Genomic DNA, 21,372 nt, shown 5'->3' on the forward strand with positions numbered 1-21,372 from the left:
TAATGTTCAAGGAAAGTATGATTCCCTGCCCTCAATAGATCCAGAACCTGGGGAAGGGCAAAGCAGCACAGGCTGGTGCAGCTCTGAGAAGATAACAGATTAGATCAAGGTGTCAGGCAGGAGAGGGTCAGACAAGTCCATCTGAGTCTTACATTGCTCAGAGTAGGTAGGAAGCAGTAAGAGCAAAGTTGTGATACAGCTCTATATTCCAAGGTACTGGTTGCTGGTGCGGCAATGCAGAGAGTAGAAAGAAGCTGCCCCCACCAAGGTATCTTCAAAAAAAAAAAAAAAGAGGGACTCACAGTCTTACTGACAGGTGTCAGAAGTAGAGGCAGCACTGTGCACAGCATGTGGCTGCTGGCTGGCAAGAAGCACCCTGTACAGACATGTACCAATGATGTCACGTGGTCCACCACCAACAGGCTACCCCACCTACACATCTACAAATGCTGTCCCACCCACCCCTTCCTCCACCAAGCTGCAAAGATGAAGTGGAGACCCCTTCTCCTTCAGTCACCACTTTGTTTCACTACCACTGAACCAGCTCCCTAGACACTAGTGCCTCTGAACATGTTCTGTACTCCATTATCATGCTTATTAGCCACTGATTCATTTGTTTATTAGCCAGCCTCCATTCATTTGTTTAATCTTTAGACAAAAGGATGGTTATGTCGTGGGTCAGCCAAGTGAACAGGTGCCAGAGGGGAAATGACAGTGGACACAAAACAGCCTGGAGGACTGAACAAGACAGCAAATTTTGGGCCTCCACTGAGTTCAGTCAAATAGCAAGAGTAGATCTTAGCATCACAGTGTCCCTGTAATGGAGCCTGGCCCATTGTTTTAAAACTCCCACACTGAATCCTACTGACCATCAAACCCTGACAGGAAGCCTTGGAAGGTTATGCTGTAGTCATATTACGTTTAATTGGTTTGATGTGGAAATCGCTGGAGGCAATTCCAGCGGCCCAAATTGTAACAGGAAGTGAAACAAGACATTATCTCAGCAGTGCCTCCCGGCAGCCACACTACTGAACAGCATCACTTTGCAGAATGCAGGGGGTCACTCCCTGCCTCCGTTTCCATTCAAAACGATGATGCTGAGGCCAATTCCTTATCATTCTCAACAAGTTGCTGTCCAGTCTTCAGTCTTCAGTACTGCACAGGCTCTAACATGCCTTCTCTACTGTAACTGAGACATTCCTTTATCAGTGTTGCTTTAAAAAACAATCAGTGCCAAATACTTCCTTGCTCTGCCTCAAATCAGGAGCTAGAAAACCAGTGCCAAGTCAGCTAAGACCACATGGCAGGAACATACTTCTCAATCTGTGAGTGCCAAGTAAGAGACAGAAAACCTCTGGTACCATGCCTAGGTACCAGAAATCGAATCCCAGCATTCTTTCCTTACAGTCCTTGACATGTGGTTTATTAAGACACTGCCTTTTGTTGTCCTTCAGATAATGTTCTGCTGTGTTGTTGTATATGTGCTATTGCAACATATAGCAATACATCCTCCTCATATGTGATACTCCCAACACACTTGGCCCCAGGACCCAACACACTCCCAATAGACTTGGCAAAATTCTTTTCGCTTTCTAGGAAATGCCTCAGATGTTTTGCCTGAGGAGGATCCTGAAAATTCACTCCAAATTTCACTTGAGACAAAACTCTAACTGCAACTACATCAGCTCCTTTGTTTTCTTTTCCATTTGGGGTGCATTTAGGCCTCCTTTAAATAAAACCACTAAAGTTTTATCTAAACCACCCTTTGCAAACACCCACAGCACCATGGAAGTTGCTTCCCCATGGCATGATCCAGCAGAGCTGTGGTTTGTGAGTAAATAATAAAACCACATGGGCAGGGTTAATTTTGTGGTTCTTTCCTACCCAATTCCTGCCCTCCCTTCCAGGATGCTGGCAGTTGCTAGGAAACCTAGATGATTTTGAAATTACCCCAAATGGAACTTGGTTCACTGAGCCAATCTGAAAAGTCAACCTGAGTAGGGTACAATGGGATTTGATTCTTCCCTGCTCTTCATATGGCAATTACAAGATATTAAGCTTGAGTTTGAATTTTAATCACAATCAAGAGAACTCAACTCTTCCCTCACTCTCACCAAATCTCCAGGCTCAGACTGCAAACTCCAACTGCTTGTGATGCCCACCTCAGATACAAGGCAAACATAATGCCCCCATATCAACTGTCCATCATCCCTTTCACCCACTTGCCCACTTACCTTGCTGCTGCTCCAGCCTTAACGATGGAAGATCTCCCTCATCCCCCTACTCCTTGTAGAATGTCCCACTCTTTCCATGGAGGCAACTAAACTTCACATGGGTTAGGGAAGGACATGTCTGGGAAGGCCTTGCCTCAGTGACTGCAAAAATAACGGACGTACTGCATGAAAATGCTCCTCAGAAGCATTCTCCTCTGTTTATTTATGTATTTATGTATACATAAATAAACCTCTATTTATGTATTTGCTGTCTCTTGTGCCCCTGAATACTTCTCCTTATGCCACCGTTCCTTCATTCGTCCTTTCTTCTTGGGCTTCCTCCCTGTATCTCCTTTTAGATAGAGCTTCTCCACACTGGTTGGTGCGGACCAGGTTTAGGGATCTGCAGTACCAAGCTACAGCACCCCAAGCAGGGCTCTAAGGTGGAGGAAAAACTGAAGAGGTGGAAAAAAATGGAACTTGAACCTGTACCAGAGGGCGCGTTACATCAACGTGTATTGCGTTCCGATGGCGTCCAATTTGGCGGCGATCTATCCCCAGCCAAAACAGGAGGTGGACAAGGTTACCCATCAGGTTTTTGTTTTCTTGTGGGGCACTGCCTTCTTCCCTCTTGCCCGAGCGATGGCATATAAGAAAGTGAAAGAAGGAGGACTAGGGGTTTGGGCCCTGGGACCTTTGTTCTTGGTGACCTTTGTCTCCTATAACTTTGGCAGCTGAGCGAAATGGAGGCAGAGGCCGCAGGAAAGGGGAGCATTTGCATCTGTATGGGCCCAATTTGGAGACACTTGGGAAAAGATGACCTGGGGACAGAAATGGTGGGCGAAAGAAGAGACGGGATACGTACTGACTCAGGCGATAAAACGGTCTTTGCCGGAGTACGTGAGGGAGGCGGTGACTCTGATGAAGGAGATGGGGCTCTCGGCCAAGCTGTATAAAACCAGCGGGCTGGAAGGGAAACAACTCAAGCATTACGTGTATGCAACGATGGTACAGGAGTTTATCATGAGGCCTCACCAAGACAAACAGCAAAGTAAGACGCACCTTTCCGCGTACCTCTTGCAGGAGGAGGTGGCGCACAGTGCCTTTAGCAAGAAGAGAATCCCCTTTAATTTATGGGAATTAAGGTGGAGGGCTTTCCATCAGGTCCTCAGGGTGGGAGCGGCAAACCCATGGTTGCAAGAAGATCAGAAGAGGTGCAAGAGGCCGACCTGTTTGGGGTCAGGACCCTCTAGATCGGTAGGCCGCTGATAGAAACGGTAGCCCATTTCGTCCAAGTGTGTACGCCGGCGAAGGAGTTGTGGAGGGACGTAGCGAGGGCCTTTAAGTGGCCCGAATCGGCTCAACAGGCCTGGGAGACTATCGTCTCTGGGAAGGAGCCAGCGGGAGGTATGAGGGGACCCAAGAGGACGAGTAATGCGGGACAATGGAGGGGAGACGATAGGTGGGAGGTGCCGTGGTCTACGGTAAGATTGATAAATCTGTATGTCCTGTTTTGCGCTGGGCATCCAAAGGGGCAAAGAAATAAAGGAGAAAAAGTCCACCAACACGTAGGGATGGGTCCGCTTTGTGGTCTCCAGAGTCTACGGTGTCACGGCTTACAAAAGGGTGAGAACCGGTAGAGACAGGTGGAAAAAATGGTGGGAGTGGTTAGATGGGCTGAATCCACCAATAACGTGACGTATCTGTGTTCTAATTAAATAGTTGATGTAATGTGACTGTAGTTGAAAATGTAAAATGTGATCTCTTTCCTTTGTATTATTTATTGTAGTATGAAACTTTTTAAATAAAAAACTATATCCCCCCCCCCCCCCCAAAATCTATATTTCCCAAGCAGGGCTTGGGCTGGGTCCAGGGCTGAGCAGGTCTGGAAGAAGAAAGTTGAGGTTTCTGGTGGCAAGGGTTGTGCCACAGCCTTGAAGCCTCTGCTTAGAGCAGCGATTTTCAACATTTTCATCTCATGGCACATTGACAAGGTCAAGGCATACCATCGGTTTTTTGACGATTAACACATTACACCACGCTGCTGACAGGAGGCTCACATCCTCAATGGCCCTACTAATTAATGACCCTCCTCCAAACCTGCAGACCATTCGAAGCACACCAGTGTGCTGCAACACAGTGGTTGAAAATTACTAACCTAGAAGCACACTGGTTGAAAATCGCTACCAGGTCTGCGTACTGGAGCAGGCATCCTGCAGGGATGGCTGGTAGCAGGTCAGAGTTTCTCCCCTTCCCCTGACCTGCCATCTTCTGGACTCACAACCTGCCACGAGCAACCACTACTCACTTTGGCTGATGATGTCCAACCCAGACTACCATGTTAACTTCTGTTGAAATACATGTACAGGTATAACCACTGAGACCATCAGAGGAAAAAGTGTGGCCTGGGAAGACAGGTCATGGAAGGGAAAGAGGAAGACGCACAGGAGAATGCTTGAAGAGGCTTGGGAGGCTTAAAGAGGCATGCAGACCAACTATTGTAGAGGAGGGTATTGGCGTCCCACATAACTCCTGCTTCCAGCACACATGCTTGGCTGAGGATGGTGTTGGTCTGTAGCAGTCAGTGTGCTCCTGCCTCTATGCTAAAGTACAATATTGGCTAAGGCAGGAACAGGGGAAATGGTGAGCAATCTTCCAGCAGACAGAAGTTCAGAGTGGCGAAGCCAGGATTGCAGGGAGAGTGTGAAAGGTCCTTGCTGCTGCATCACACCAGTCCACTGCCCCGACACAATCAGCCAGGGCTGAGCCAAAATATTTACACAAAAGTCCTGCTGATCAGTCTACCATCATGTACCATTATCCTTTATTTGGCACGTACATCACCCCACCTCCAAATTCCGTTCCCCATCTTCTTGCTCCGCTTTGTTTCTCTGTTGCAACCTTAACTCTGACACTCCCCCCCCACTCCACACACACAGGCTCTCCACCATTCCTTCTCAGAGGGGCAAGCAGCATCTGTTTCTAGCTGAGGCCTGGCTCTTAGCCCAGTTAGCTTTTCCCATCCAGCCAGAGCTCTACCAGACCCAGCCCCTCCATCCTGGGCAGCAGTTCCAGGAACAATGGAAACTGTTCAGGGAAAGTGATCCACCCCCATACAAATACACACACCAATTTTCCACTACTGCCTTGATGCAGCAAATCCCCAACCCCCACAGAGCAGTGGGTTCGTCTGACACCAGACACAGCTGCCTAACCTCACTGCCCACTCAGTGCCAAGATTAGAGTCCAGAATTCCTGGTTTCAAACCCAACCAGGTCTACCCCACAGAAGTTAAGAATAGAACCCAGGAGTCCTAGCTCCAAGACTCTCACTGTGACCAATCCCTCACTTATTTAAAAATTGTACCCTGACTTTAACACACATACCCACCCCAAAACAGGATCAGAGTAGTTCCTACATAGGAACAGTGTAGTTTACCTTCCTCACAGAGCTGAGAAGACAACTCTATAACCTTGCTTTCTAGCACCAAGGTGTCCTGATGGACCTCACAGCAGTGGGTTTTACATTAGCCTCACTGACATTGGATATACAGTATAATCCAAATTAAGCCCCACTGAAGTATTTCCATTCGAGAATGAACAAGGCTGTAAATGCCAGATGGGGCATCCCATCCATTAGGTGAGGTGTGTTGCATCAGATTCCATAGGGACAACAGGGTGGAAGATTTGGGCTGCCCTTCACCCAGAGTCTGCCACTGCTACTGCCTCCCTCCAATCTGCCACAGATGCAACCTGCATTGATCCACTTTCTGTTCACTAAAAGAGAGCGCAAAGTAGAACACCCGCCTCCTCACACAGTTTTTTCAAACATGTCTTCCAGTTTGATTTACAGGGGCTAAGTGCACAAAGGAATTGCTTCATTTGTGCAGTCCTTTGAAATCAAACATCAAAGTCCTGCACTTCTGCAACTGAAGAAACCATGCAAGGGGTGCAATCAATGACTGCTTTGAACCTGAGGGCGGCACTGGGCAGCAATCTGGGTTGCATCACTAATGCCAAATCATCAGTGGACCTGAGGCGGCATTGGGCAGCATTCTGCATTGCATCACAAATGCTAAATCATCAAAGGGTGCAATCCTACCCTGTGCTGGAACAGGCAAGCCAAGAGGGGACCCAAAGTGGCTCAGCCAGAGGCAAGGGGAAACTTTTCCCCTTACCTCCAGGTAAGGCACCTTTGCCCCATGGGTCTCCTCAGACTTGCACCACCTCCTGGGGTGACACAAGCCCAAGGAGAGTGGAGCGGCTTGAAGCTGCTCTAAACTCCTCAGGAACAGGGGTTGGGATCCCGCATAACTGCTGGATCCCAGCCCCTCCTCCTGCTGGTTAAGAAATATTGCACTAGAGAGTCTTTCTAGGATGAAAGCTGAGAAACCTTGTATTATGTCCCCACTTGCTCTTTGATTTATCTCCTCTAATCAGGATCATCAACCTTCAGAGTAGCTATTTGAGGGAACAGAGGCAGACTGGGCTATATTTATCAAAGGTGTGGTGCAATACAATAGTAATAGCAGCAGCTGAGGCAGTAGTAAAATGGCGATCATAGTAATAAAATATCAATAGTATCAGGGCTTGCAACAGTAGCAGCGCTAAAATAATAATTAAAGTCTTCTACTGCTATTACTATTGCTGCTGCTGCTGCTGCTATTGACATAGAGTTGACCCTTAGTACTGGATGAGCCATCATTGTGACATTCTTGTGTGCGTGTTCTAAACTACCCCACCCTAGAGCTGGCTGCATTTCTGATCTGGACAAAGGATTGATCCACAGCTGTTTTCTTATTGCATCATTTCAGATGTAGCCCTGCATCTTTGTGCGGGAAACCACATGTGGAGTTTTCCCCCAAACTGTGGACACATGTAAGGAAAACAAACCTCGCTTTCTCTTGAACTCTTAATAAACATTTGTACTATAATACCACCTCCTGGAAAACAGAGTGCTGTGTGAATCAGTAATGTGGGTGGTAATTATAATCGTATTCTAATGTAGATGTGTTCACAGTACTGTACTGATTGATGTATTAGTGTAATCAACTACTGCTGCTGCCATTCTTCCTATATGGCAGTGGTGGAAGATGATGGGAGCAGCCACTCCCAGGAGGATGAGACAGGTTGTAGTTCATTCTTGGGAGCTTCAGTCTTCTTGTTGAAGGAGGAATCTAGGCTAGACTGCCTTATCCACTGAGTCCCCCCTTTCCTACTGGCAGCTTTTCCTGAAAGCAAGTGATTGGTGCCATTCTAGGCAGAACACACTGCTCTTGTTGGCAAAGCACTATTCAGAATATGCAGCTTCTACTGCCTAGGAGGTCATAGGTATACTTTTCCACACTGAACTTTTCTGTCCAAAGTTGTATGGATTTTAAATTTTTTCTTTTTTAAATCACACTGTAAAAATTACACTTGGGACAAGAATGCTATTGTCGTATAGGAAACAGTGTTGTAGGAAGCACTGATATATGTTATAAGAAGTAGTGTTGTAGGAGGCATTGTGGACTCCTAAAAAATGTAAAATTCAAGTTTGGCCCTATCTCCAGTAGCGGGTCATAAAAATTGTATGATTCAGCAAAATAATGCTGTAGCAGAACACACATACCATAGATACTCGCCTATGTCAATCTCATAAATAAGTTGAGGGCAGCTTTTGAGCAAAAAATCATGGAATTCTCTATGACCCTCGGGTAAGTCGGGGGAGCGTAAAACTTAGGGGTGTGTGAAATTCTTTGAAAACGACTTACCAAGAATTGTTCTGTGGCAGCAGCAAAAAGGAGAAAAAAGAGCCACTCTACCTCTTCTCCAAACAGGAAGGGAGTTGAAGGTGCTTATGGCAGTTGTGAGGAGGCTTTGTGAGGAGTACGGTGCTGCACTTCCATAGCAGCAGCCCTCATACAGACTACAGTTCCCATAAGCACCTTCACTTCCCTTCCTATCTGGAAAATAAGCTAAAACGGCTACCTTTATTTGTTGCTGCCTCTGATTAATTAATGGTAAGTAAAAGCTTCTCAGCCCAGTCTCACCCCCACCCTTCCAAGCAGATGCTCCCATAGAAGCATCATCCACTGCATTGACCCATGCATAAGTCTACCCACTCTTTCAAGTTCATTAATTTTTCTACTTCTGCATGAGTGTATATGGTTTGTGCACATGCTCTGAATACAGTTTTGGATTTTATTAAGAGTGTGGTACTGAAATTAAGGGAAATGAAAACTACATGCTGTCATTAACAATTCAGTGTTAATACTTTTGATGTCATGTTCTGGGAAAGTTGTAGAAAAATTGCAAAAAAGGAAAAAAATATTTTGGATACAGAGCTTTATGGAAAACTTAAAGGAACTTGGTTATTCAGCCTAGAACAGCAATTTTCAACAGGTGTGCTGCAGCTAATTCTCAGGTGTGCCACAGGGCCAGAGGAGACAGTGATGTGGGAGGAAGAAGCAGCTAATAAAAAGCAGTTGCTTTGCACTCCACGCAGCAGCAAAAACAGAAGCTGCCCGACCAGTTTCAGGAAGTAGTTGCTTTGCACCTCATGCGGCAGTGCAAACTGAAGAAACAGCCTGTTACAAATGAGAAAGAGTCACCTGCTCGTCTTCCTTTGTATGCCCTGGATGCTGAATTTGCAAGAGTCTGTGTGTCACGCAAGAAAGTTCCTTCTAAACAGACCCTTCCATTCAGCTTCCTGTGGTGAGACCCTTTAGTCTCTTTTTACTCTGCTTGTTGCCTTTTTTGGTTCTTGTGGCTTTCCATCAAATAGGAAAATATTCCAAGAGCACTGGCAGGCCATGAGCTTCATCATCAAGGGGACTGCATGTTCTTTGCTTCGTCTAGCCAGTTTTTAGTGTAGCTGTTTCTTTGGGGCCAAACAGGGGAGCAAAGGCCTCTCTCATCCCTCTGCCAACATGTGAGGTAGCAGCGCCTCACATGGTGGTGCAAACAGAAGGAGGGGCCAGAAGCAGCCTCATAAAGAGACGCATAGTGAAGAATAGAGTGCCTGCATGTGCACACTCCTAGGGGCTGAATCACTATTGCATTTATCTCATGCGGGAGCTAGCAAACAGGCCAGAAGCAAAGGGAATGAATAACATCCCTGAGGGGACACCTGGGCTTACTCGACATGGGTAGATGTTTAATTAAAAAATGGAAATTAGATTATGACAATGAATTTGGTATGACTGGCACTAATTCAGGGAGTAATGCATATAGTGCCTTCAGTGTTAGTGCTAAAACAGTCAAGCACCAGTATAATGGAGACTATTAGTTCTTCAGATTCATTTTACCTGGAGAAGAAGTGCCACATCCTAAGTGTGCTGTTTGAAGTGAGAAACTGGCAAACCAAGCTACGGCTCCAAGTAAGCTGAAAAGTCGCTGTCACACAAAGCACAAACATACGTGTGAGAAACCAATTGATTATTTTAAAAGGCTTATGGCTGATCAAACATGTCAGGCTTAACTATCTGCCAAAATCACAACTAACAAAGCTCAAGAAACAAGCTATGCCATTGCCAAAATCAGGGATGAATCTGACCGAACTCAGGCAAGAGTACATCTAAGTGCCTACTCAATGGCAGTTGTGGTGGTGAAGAAGGATTTCTTCCCAACCTCCATTGCTGCTACAGAATCTCATCCAGTGGAGCCGTTTCCTCACTGAGTGGGGCTTGTTACACGCAACACTGCAGGAGAATCAATGAGATTCTCCCAGTGCCCGCTGCGATGCCTTCACAAGGTTCTTTGCAAATAAAGTTGCTCAGATTCAACTCAACACTCTATAGACAGTGTCTATAGATGTCTCTCAGGCAACAGTCTGTCTGTTATTTGCGTTTCTTTTCAGTTTATACAGCTTGAGGACGTGGACAGGATGCTCCAGAGTGTATGCCTGCTCAGAAGGAAGTGCTGCAATTTCCATCCCAAAAGCAAAGACAAAAATGGCCTGCTGCATTATTGTGCCAGTCACAGTATCCTAAACAAAAACATCTGAATATTTTCTGGCAAACATTTTTAACATTTTATTACAGCACGCACCATTTTATGCAAATATAAAACTAGGAAAAGCAAGCAGTTCAGACTCTGCAGAGGCAACAGAAATATCATTGTGGATTTGCCAAATCCAGACATGAAAACTAGCACTGCAGTTATGCTGAAAGTCAGAAAAATTGCCTTCACGGATCTTTAAAAAGATGGGAGAATACCACAGGAAATACTGGAACACAACAGTTTGGCAGCAATATCCTCAAGATTTTCCAAGAAACCTCGGTAAATGAATGATGTCAGTTCCAGAGAAAAAGGGATAGGATGGCAGCAACGGGGAAAGGAAAAGAAACTACAGTAACCAGCAGCCAGAATCAAAGCAAAGTTCAAAGGCCTGCTTTTGGATGCATTTAAGAAAAAGAAAAAAAAGGAACAACCCCACCCACAAAGGCTTTTTTGCACACAGGATGATGAATGGCTCTTGCCAGTTCTGCTAAGCCTCCAGATCAATCAGAAGACACCTGGCAGGATCCCATGAGTTTCCCACCTCTTAGCAGCAGATACCTTCCTCCATTTGGGTTACCAGATACAAACAGGAATAGAGTGCCTATACCTTTAACCACTGCATTGAACAGGGGTGGGCAAACATTTTGGCAGGAGGGCCACATCATCTCTCTGACACTGCATCAGGGGCCAGGGAAAAGAAGAATTAAGGACACAATCCTAACCAACTTTCCAGCACTGGGATAGCTGTGCCAGTGGGGCATGTGCTGCAACCTGCATTTGGGGGGCAGTCAGAGGCCCCCTCAAGGTTAAAGCAATGTTCGTTCCCTTACCTCAGAGTTGCATTGTCCTTATGTCAGTGCTGGAAAGTTGGTTAGGATTGCGGCCTAATTTAAATTTCAAATTCAAATAAATTTACATAAATGAATATATTAGAGAGGAAGCTTATATGAATGAATGAATTTTACTGAGCTTGTTTATAATACACATGAGAACTATAATAAAGACATGCAGAACCACATGAGAACTATGAACTGTTTACCACACACTTACCTCTTGCACAGTGAAAACATATAGACCAAGCCAGAAACACATGGAGACATAAGTTGTTCAGAGGTGGGGGGGGGGGGTGTAAAATAATGCCCAGGGAAATGCAGACAACACATGGAGAATATAAAAGGCCTTGCTCTAACTCAGCCAGCAGCTTGAGTCTGGTAGTTGTGACCAGCAGTCATGGGCCAGCACAGGTTCAACAGTTTCCAACAGGTCAGAGGCTCATTGGAGACGGGGGTTCTCTGCGGGTGAGATTGGGGTCCCTGAAGACCGCAAATGGCCCCTGGGCTGGGGTTTGCCCACCCTTAGTATAGAAGAAGAAATTTTGACAGGTATAGCTCAACATGGGAGGGTTTAAAAAGCTGCACCTGCCAAAATTCCCTCTTCTATACAATGGTTAAAGGTATAGGCACAATGTCTTCCATTGGTAACCCTACTTCCATGGCAAATCACCGGACTTTGATTGGAATTCTCCTCCCAGATTTCCAACTGCACTTTGCTTTGCCATGGGACTGCTGTTCAGGGGTCAAAAATTCAAGGTCCCTTTGGGCACACAGAATTGATGGCATGGTTCTCTGGACTGCTATCCAAAAAGGAAGGATTAGGAGTAAGGACAGTCGTACCAATGCACAGTCACAGCTTGCACCATCTGCACTGTGTTCAGTACATCAGCCTCTTGTGTATTAGCAGCACTGCATCAGCAAGAGCATCCATGTACAGAAGCAGAAATGTCACTGCATTCAGGGAAATGTGCATTCCACACATTTATAGACTGGGCAGTACTGTAGTGTTTTTCTAGAAATCTACTAAATAGCTGCATCTGAACCACTGTGAACCAGTTCTGGATACTCTGGATTTCAAAAGGATATTGAAGAATTTGAAAAAAAAAAAATGTTCAAAAGGCCATTATCAGAGCCTTTAGGAAAGACTATAAGGATAGGCAAAAGCATCTAGGTATTTTTTTTTAAAGGAATAAATGACTAACAGCCCAATCCTATCCACACTTTCCTGGGAGTAAGCCCCATTGACTCTAATGGGACTTACTTCTGAGTAGACATGCATAGGATTGGGCTGTAAGGAAAGACAACACAGAAGTTTACAAGGTGTAGAAAAAATGGACAGAGAGATATTTGTCACCCTCTCTCAAAATACTCCCACTTGGGGTGGCCCAGTGAAGCGTATGGCTAGTAGATTAAGGACAGACAAAAGGAAGAACTTCTTCACACTGCACATAATTAATATAGGGCATTTTCTACCATAAAATATGCTGATGGCCACATACAGTTTTTAAAAAAAGACAAACTGAACATAATTAATCCAGGGCATTTGCTACCACAAGATATGGTGATGGCCAAATACGGTTTCAAAAGAAGAAAAAACTCATGAAGGAGAGGACTTCCAAACATCATCAAGGTAACAAGGAGTCTCTATGTTCAGAGGCAGTACAGGAAGACCCAATTATGTCTTCCCATCCTATAGTTCCCTGCATTTAAGTTCTCTGATTTTTGAAGACCTGGACATTAAATTCCCTGTACTTATATTGTCTTCTTTCCCCTAAAAGCTTTTAAAGGAACAGTCCTGGATTTTGTCCTCATTATGCCTGCAGATTTTGTTCTCTTATTTTAAAGGGGCAGTGGAGAATTTACATTTTGCAGATGCCATGCCTGTGTGCTCTTCTTTCTCCTTTCCCCACCCTCTTTTTTAAAAAGACATAATTATTTACAGTATTACAGTTCTATAGTGTCAGTTTTGGCATTTGCTGTGTTTTGGTTTGTGTGTCATCAACTGGAGCAGCAATGTGAGTGTCTTTCAGTGCAATCCTATCCATGCCTATTCAAGAATAATCCCCACTAAATTCAACAGAATTTATTCCCAGGTAAGTGAGTATAGGAGTGCAGCTTTTGTGTCCTGCTCTCCATGGATATTTGAATTTTCTATATGCCATAAGAACATAAGTCATAAGAATAGCCCCACTGGATCAGGCCATAAGCCCAACTAGTCCAGCTTCCTGTATCTCACAGTGGCCCACCAAATGCCCCAGGGAGCACACAAGACAACAAGAGACCTGCATCCTGGTGCCCTCCCTTGCATCTGACATCTTGATGTAGCCCATTTTTAAAATCAAGAGGTTGCACGTACACATCATGGCTTGTCACTATCTTAGCTGCTAATCTCAGGTAAACCCTATGTACAACCACTTATTTCTAATAGGGGGAAATTTCCCTTTATATATTGTTACAGTGTAAGTCCAAGTTTCATAGTCCTTAACCTGGACTTATAAAGGGGACCCCCTGTACACCACTGAATACCAGCAACTGGGGAGCAACAGCAGCAGAGGGATCTTGCCCTTCATGTGCTGCATGAAAGTTTCCCAAAAGCATCACCATTATTGAATACAGGAAGGTGGTGTGATCCAGCAGGACTCATTTTGTGTTCTTATATGGACACAGAAAGGGCATAATGTGGAAGGACATGGTGGGACACAATGAGAGCAGGAATGGAGGCGACTCATTGGTCTGGCATCCTCAAGGCCTTTGGGTCATCCAATGATGTAAACACAGCCAATGATGTAAACACAGCCTTCTAGTCAATTGTTCTGTTGGGACTGTAACAGGTAGTGTAGCAGTATACACTTGCCCCACAGGCAAAGCTGATGGGGTTGGAAATTAAAAGAACAGGTATATCAACACCAGTGACATGCAGCAAGGTCAATGGCTGGGGAGGCACGGGGCTCAAGACATGTGGGCTCAACACATTGGCATTGGGTCCAAAACATGCCCCAATCAGTGCAGCAGATGTGACAGCTGCCTCCCTGGTTCTTTTTCATTGCAGTTGTATGATGAGTCCAGGAAGCCTAATGATCTTTACACATATACATGAAATAACAGCCCAATTCTATGGTTCCCGGTGCCTGCTGGAGCAGCAGTGCCAAAACAGCTACCACTGTATCCAGAAACGCTGGAAAGCTGCCAGGAGTCTCCCCAATGGAAGGGGGCTTTTGTCCCCTTCCCCCAAAGAAAGCCCCGGCCTCAGCAATGAGTCTCTTTGCATCTGTGCTGGCTATCCTGCACAGACGCAAGAGTGTCTGTGTTGGGCCTTCTGGCCCAACTCAGAGTTCAGGATCTGGCAGAGCCCTCCCACCCCAGTTCCTTCCCCAGCCCCACCCACCCTCCCAAGGCCACCCAATGGTCTCACTTACCCCCAGCAGCAGCGTGTCCTCCTCTTACCAGCACTGGGCCCAGCATCTGACTGGTACCTACTCTCTGGGTACTGTAAACATGCTTTACAGCAGGTTTACGGTACTCAGCGCCAGAGCTAGGGCTCAGCATTGGTGCAAAGTAAGTACAGGATTGGGTCCTAAGCTACCTAGACTAGAAAAAGAAAATACATGCAATGAAAGGGTCTACAAACATTACATTGGTGACATACAGAGAGATAGTAACAGGCATATGCTTATTGCTCATGCTCCATCCAGTTTCTCAGGGGTTGCACCTTCAGAGGGGAACTGAGCTCGTCTCTCCCTGTATTTCCAGCTGAACTCCACAAATTTGGCTATTTTAACTATTAAAAAATTGATTGGAATCATACAGAAATATTCATAACACAGAACAGTGGAAAATTTTTATTTTCTTTCTTTTCGTAACAACTATTTTCATTGGAGTATGAAAGGCAAGGCTTTTCCTCCCCTGACCGCATAGCCCTGCTCAACACCATGACAACCCCTCAGCTACAAAGTTCATGTGATGGTCTTGATAAGTCTCTCAGTCACCCTCAGTTCCCCATCTGAACATTGAGAACCCTGGCAAAAAGTTATTGTGAGGCTAAATGAGATTTTAAAAATAATATATAAAACAGTATTTGGGTGGGTCATGGTGAACCGCTGTAAAAATGACACACCTGATGGCCCAGAATGTCCAGGAAGTGGGGGGGGGAGCCAATGCTTCCTGCTCTTCCAAGATCCATACCGGTGGAGACACAGCCACAACCATCCCATACTACCAAGGGAAAAAGAAGACTAGGCCATCTCAGGCTCATCCTTCACGCATCCCACATCAGTAGCCTGGTAGAGCAAAGGCCATTCACTATCCCTGCTTCCCTGACAGTAGTAGGGACCTAAAGAAGATAAATGCATCAGGGGCTCTGTCAGTCATGAAGATACTGATGCAGCCTGTCAACTTGGTAGGCACTCTGAAACAGATTGATGTAAAAACTAAGCTGGAAGAAGTCACTTTTTTCCCCATTTGAAAGCCTCAATGTTCTCTGAGTCCTGAAACCTTACATATCCCTACTGGGTGATGTCATGGGTTTTTTTTAAAAGGTCATTTTAATTACCCTTTATTTTCCATACCAAGAGAGTAACCCAAGTACAATACACACACGGGGGGGGGGGGGGTGGAGAAAGAGAGAGAATTTCATGGTTTGCTTTGAGGAGACCATTTCGGGAATTGGTCAGAGAACAAATTTTAGGGGTGGGAACTAACTTGTGATTGTCAGCAGCCTCAAAGCAGCAACACAATCTCTTTCCCCCCCATGACCATGCTAAAACAAATTATGGGGGGTGCCCATTAATGTTAGCTGCCATATTCTCTGCTTGAAGGTCCCTTGGAAAGCTATATCATGATGCACCATCTTTTCAAGATGTGGGGGGATAGGGATTCTTCACCTTAAAAAAACCATCCCTGTGTGCATGTAACATGTGCTAGCTTGGACAAGTCAGTTTGGATGTCTTTGCTATCCGGACTCCTATAAGCTGCACATACAAAAGAGCAGTGGTGGCTGCTGCTGAGAAAGACCACTGCTGAAGAAACAAACAAGAAAGACATAAAGGCAACTATCAGCTGGTAGCCACATGGAACGCTGCAGCTGCCACCAACCACCAATAAACCTGTCACCAAACCTATCAGCAAATTTTGTTCTCTAAATTTTTCACCATTCTGCCCATTCTTCTACTTGACTCTAATGTTCCAACAGAGTGTTATTGACTCAGTCACAGCAGAAATCTTTGGTCTTTCCAGGCACCATGTAAAGATGCTCAGAAATTCATGAAATCACTGTTGCTGCTGATCTATCCTCCAGCACCCACAAAGTGATGTGAGTGATTACCAAGCCATGGGGTGGGGAGCAGCAGTCGGCATGACCAGGCACAGAAGTGAATCCTGACATATGCCCAAACAACCCTGACCTGCAACACCAGCCCTGTGGACTACAGCTACATTCTTGTTCAAACCTCACATCAGCCAGAAACTAATAGGGGCTTTTGAACAAGACACTGTCCCTTCAGCCTCAGTTTCCTTCTCACTGATGAAAAAGCCTATTTAGGGTTATAAAGCCTACTCAGATAAAATACGGAAAGTGCTGTCAACACTCGACAAATGGTGAGTATATAATAATGATATGTTTCATATATTAAACACTCATATATGAAATCCGTCCCAGAGACTGATGGAAAACCCAGAGAATTGCAAGACTGTTCCATTTGGACTGCGGCACCACGCACATATCACTGAGCACTCCCCACATGTATTCTTTCATCATACCAAGGTGGACTCATACCTTTCTTTTAGCATCACCTTTTGGTTCCCATTCCTTATCCCTTACGTCACAGCTTCTCCCTGACTCCTGACATCCTGAAGGGTTTTGCAAGAGAAAGAGAGATGCATAAAAACTGCAGTTGCTACATAGGGAAGCCCTAGAGGGAAGGCAAAGAGGGAGTAGATGACACTGGGTGATCTCCATCCCTTAGGGCCCTCCCTGTACCACTTTCTCAACATTTCAACTTTTACTCATCCTTGAATAGTACAAACAAAAACAAAACAAACACAAACATACTGACTGATTTCCTATTGTCAATGAATGGAAAACCTTAACATTCCTTCTTCACATATGCCTTCTTCATCCCAGGCTGCTTCCTGACATTTCTTTCCACAGGCCCAAGACCCACCAAGCAGCACTTCTTACTTACGGACAGAAATAGTACACAGGTGCTCTCAACTCTCATCCAAACTGCTTTGGCACATTAAACTCTTCAGGGTTGCTGATAATTACTGACTAGAAGCCTTTTGCCAAAGAACAGTTGGACTCATTTGAATTGTAGCCAGACTAACAGATTCTCATTCCCTCACAGAAGCTGGACTGCAAACACTGTCTTTGCTTTATTCCCTGAGTAGCTCAAATATTCAGGATTATGTGCAATCACACCAGCCAGCCAATTCACATGCACAATAGAACAAGCTTCAACATCACAAGCACAATGTAACACAGGCTGTGTTATCTGTAACTTCCAGTAGGCTGCTCTAGGAAACAAGGCAAGAGCTCTCTGGGGTTAGGGAAGGAAGGCTATGTGCAGAGTCAGCAGTGAATCTTCCCTTAAAGGGCCTGAAACCCCCATGGCATTTGACTGAGGCCAAACCAGCCCACATGGTCTGCAAAGTTCTCACTACAGGTTGGGCATCCCTTATCTGAAGGGCTTGGAACCAGAAGCGTTTTGGATATTGAATTTTTTTCTGTATTTTGGAATATTTGCATATATCCAATGAGATATCTTGGGGATGGGGTCCAAGTCTAAACATGAAATTCATTTATATGTCTCATATACACCTTATACACATAGCCTGAAGATAATTTTATATAATATTTTTAATTATTTTGTGCGACCCATGACATGAGGTCAAGTGTGGAATTTTCCATTTGGGGAATCATGTCAGCGGCTCAAAAAAAATGTGGTTTTTAGAATATTGTGGATTTCAGAATTCTGAAGGGTAAGGGATGTTCAACCTGTATTAGCTTCTCAGTATGAGCTCAGGAGCAGCATGCAGGAAAAGATACTGTACCTGCATTTCTGCAGGATACCTGAGTATGCCCACAACAGTTTCTCTCTTGTGTTTTGCTAAAGGTATGATGACAAACGCTATGATGTATTTCCAGGCCTAAGACATGTGTAATTAAGCCAGTCTAGAAATACCTTCACAGAGTCCCTCCTTGTAAGCTGCAGCACCTAAAAAGAGAAGCTGCTGGGTACATGCCAGCTAGCAGTCTTGGCTGTACCTGTCTCCAGTAATAAAGTGGTTAATCTATCCTGAACAAGAAAGTCACACACTTGAATTTGGTACTGGCATAATGCTGCCAGATGTCTTAAACCATGGTTTGAACATAAGTAGCATCCCATGGGCTTGATACACCTCCTCTCCCCACATTCTACTCTTCCTTTCATTTCCATAGCTAACTGTGGTTTATATTATCCCATAGGGTTCTCCCAATCTCTTACCATGGTTAAAAGGCTGGGCAGCTTTCAGTCTGAAAGGAGCCGCAATGCTTGCAACAGGAATAACTACACCTGCAAGGGAAAGTGTTGCAAGGCTCACTTGCCCAGACCTGCCCGTTTAGTTTTCCTAGAACCAGAAAGCAGGCAAGGCTGGGAAGTGAATTCTTGGCTTCAGAGCCAGGACAGAAACATGAACAGAAACCATGCTCTGAAGGAGTGACTTGAGGAACCTCTCATCAGCAGGACACCAGAGTCTCTCCATGACTCAGGCCAAGACTCATTGGCTTTGCTGAGTTGTTTTTCCTGATCAGTTTCAGAGGAAAGACCAGAATCCCAAGTCATTTGGTGGCAAGACCCACTCTGTGATACTTTCCTGGGCTCAGCATGTTTCATGAACTTGGTAATGAGGGAAATGAGGAAGCAGCAGCAGCAGCTGCACACGTGCAGGGACAGTCTGCACATGAGGTCTTGCACCACTGCTGGGGTCAGACAAAAACCAGCAGTACTTGCATAAGCATCACAGCAGAACATGTTCCACCAGGGGGAGCAAGCTGTGTCTCACCAAGCCCCATGCAGAGCCCACCATCCATGTCCTACTGCAGCTTGACAACCCCCTTATTTTGCACCACGGGCAAGCAAAAGAAACCAAACAGCTTATTTGTTGGCCTGGTGGGTAACAAGGCCAACAGTTCAGCCAAGCATCCTGTGTTGGGCCCTTCAAGACAGGACTCCCCTTCAAGCAGCTACTTTCAACCTTTTTCATCTCACAACACACTGACAAGGCACAAAAATTGTGAAGGCACGTCATAAGTGTTTTGAATACTGGTGAGGCACCCTGTGCTGCCAGTGGAAGGATAATATTCTCCCAGTGGCCCTACTAATCTTCCCCCAAACTCCCACTGTACACCATTCATGGCACACCAATGTGCCGCAGCACATTGGTTGAAAATCACTGCCTTAAAGCATCACTCTGCAACCTTACGTATACTTATGTACAAACTATAGCTCAGAACTCTCTCGGAATGAATTTTCTGCCAAACATATAATTGGTGAGATAACTTGCACTGAACCAACCTAGCTGTTCAAAGGAGCGTTGGCATTTTACAGAACTCTTAATCAAGCAAAAGAAGTGTTCAGAGCTCCAAAGGTGAAATATCTTATGCCTCCTATGAAATTTTATTCCAATCTTTCATTTTCTGAAGACTCATTTTCCTAGATGGAGAGTTCTCTGAAATCAGAAGCTTGCACTATCTTAACATTATGAGCTGGTTTAATAAGAGATACTTAGGCTGCAATCCTAACCAACTTTCCAGTACTGACGTAAGGGCAATGCAACTCCAAGGTAAGGGAACGAACATTGCCTTACCTTGAGGAGGCCTCAGTGACTGCCCCCCAACTGCAGGATGCAGCACATGCCTCACTGGCACAGCTATGCCAGCTGTTGCGTGCCTACCATAGGCTGACCTGGGGCAAATGCCCTGAGCGCCAGCCTCTAGGGCCCCACAGAAGCCTCTCTGAGGCTCCAGATGGGGGTGGAAACTGTCTTCTGGTTTGCTGGAAACACAATTTATAGCGCTGGGGAACCTCACAGAGGTTTCCCCAGCGTGGGAGGTCGCGCAAGGCTCCGTGAGCCTCTGGTAAGTAGGGGGGGCAGATTTCTGTCCGAGGGCAGCGGTGACTGCCCGCAGGGGGCGCCATCACAGAGCTTTGCCCCAGGAGCAGGGCTGCAGAGGTCCGCGGCTGTATGCCAATGCTGGAAAGTTGACTAGGATTGCACCCTGTGGGCACAATGCTAACCAGGTCTACTCAGAAGTAAGTCCTATTGTGTTCAATGGAACTTACTCCCAGGAAAGTGAGGTTAGGATTGCAGACTAAATCACTTTCATATACCTGACTATGGGCATGACTATGGGCATCTCAACACACTGATATCTGCTACAGTGGAGAGACCTTCAGTTTTAAAAGAGAGTGAGCAGGGACAGAGCACCATAATAACATGACTGACAGCCCAGTCCTAACCTGCGCTGGAATAGACTGGACAAGTGGCCTGTGCCAGATCCAGGGCAGGTTAGGAAGTGAGAGGAGAGCAACTTTGAGTAAATGGATTTATGTCCCCTTATCCTGAGTAATGTCCCAGCCACTTAAATGGGGCTATTCAGATCTGTGTCAGCCATTTTGCTGATGTAGTACAGCCTGATGTAATGCAAGGCTACATGGGAAGAAGGACAGGATCCAGCCTACATGCCAGAGGCCGGTCCCACTCCCCTCCCCCTTTCTGGGTACTGGAGACACCTCTGCTTTGCTCCCACCTTCCTGAATGGCTTGGAAGCCAAAGGGGATAGGGCACTTTGCATGGGTGTCCCGGTGTCTGAAGAAACTTAGTATTTCCCCCCTCCAGGAAAGCCAGTGAACCTTATATCAGCCTCCCCAACTCCGGAGTAGTTACAAATGTACTTTATGACACATTTCTGACACTCCCAGGCCATTGCAAGGGACTTCCTTTGACCAAGCAGTTCCTTTGGATTGCACTCTGAAAAAAAGCAATCAAGTTATGTTGCTGAAAACTAGAGCTATAGAAACAGAGATGAGGGAACTTTCTGGTGATGATCACCAATATGGTGCCACCCTGTGAGAACCTTCTGAATTTCAACCTGCTTCCCTCCTTAGAAGTCAGCTTTCAAAACAACCACCAGCGTCACTTTTCTTCAACTGAGTAATCCAAAACTTCCCGCTAAAGCCTCCTCTGGGGCGGCTACTTTTCGCTGTCTCTTCAGCTGGATTCATCAGGCAATGAACACTCCACCCTAGCACAGCTAGCTCTGGGCTTAAACCACAAACTATGTCTGTCACGCCTCTTTGGCAATCA

At 45.6% G+C, this 21,372-nt stretch overlaps 1 protein-coding gene across 1 annotated transcript in view; it reads right to left on the reverse strand.

Moving 5' to 3' along the window:
* SYN1 (synapsin I) overlaps nt 1-21,372 on the reverse strand; it is a 94,705-nt gene that overhangs the window by 33,945 nt on the left and 39,388 nt on the right. The gene's annotated exons all lie outside the window — the stretch shown is intronic.

This window comes from Tiliqua scincoides, chromosome 2 (genome assembly GCF_035046505.1).
Source record: "Tiliqua scincoides isolate rTilSci1 chromosome 2, rTilSci1.hap2, whole genome shotgun sequence".
Classification (NCBI taxonomy): Eukaryota; Metazoa; Chordata; class Lepidosauria; order Squamata; family Scincidae; genus Tiliqua; species Tiliqua scincoides.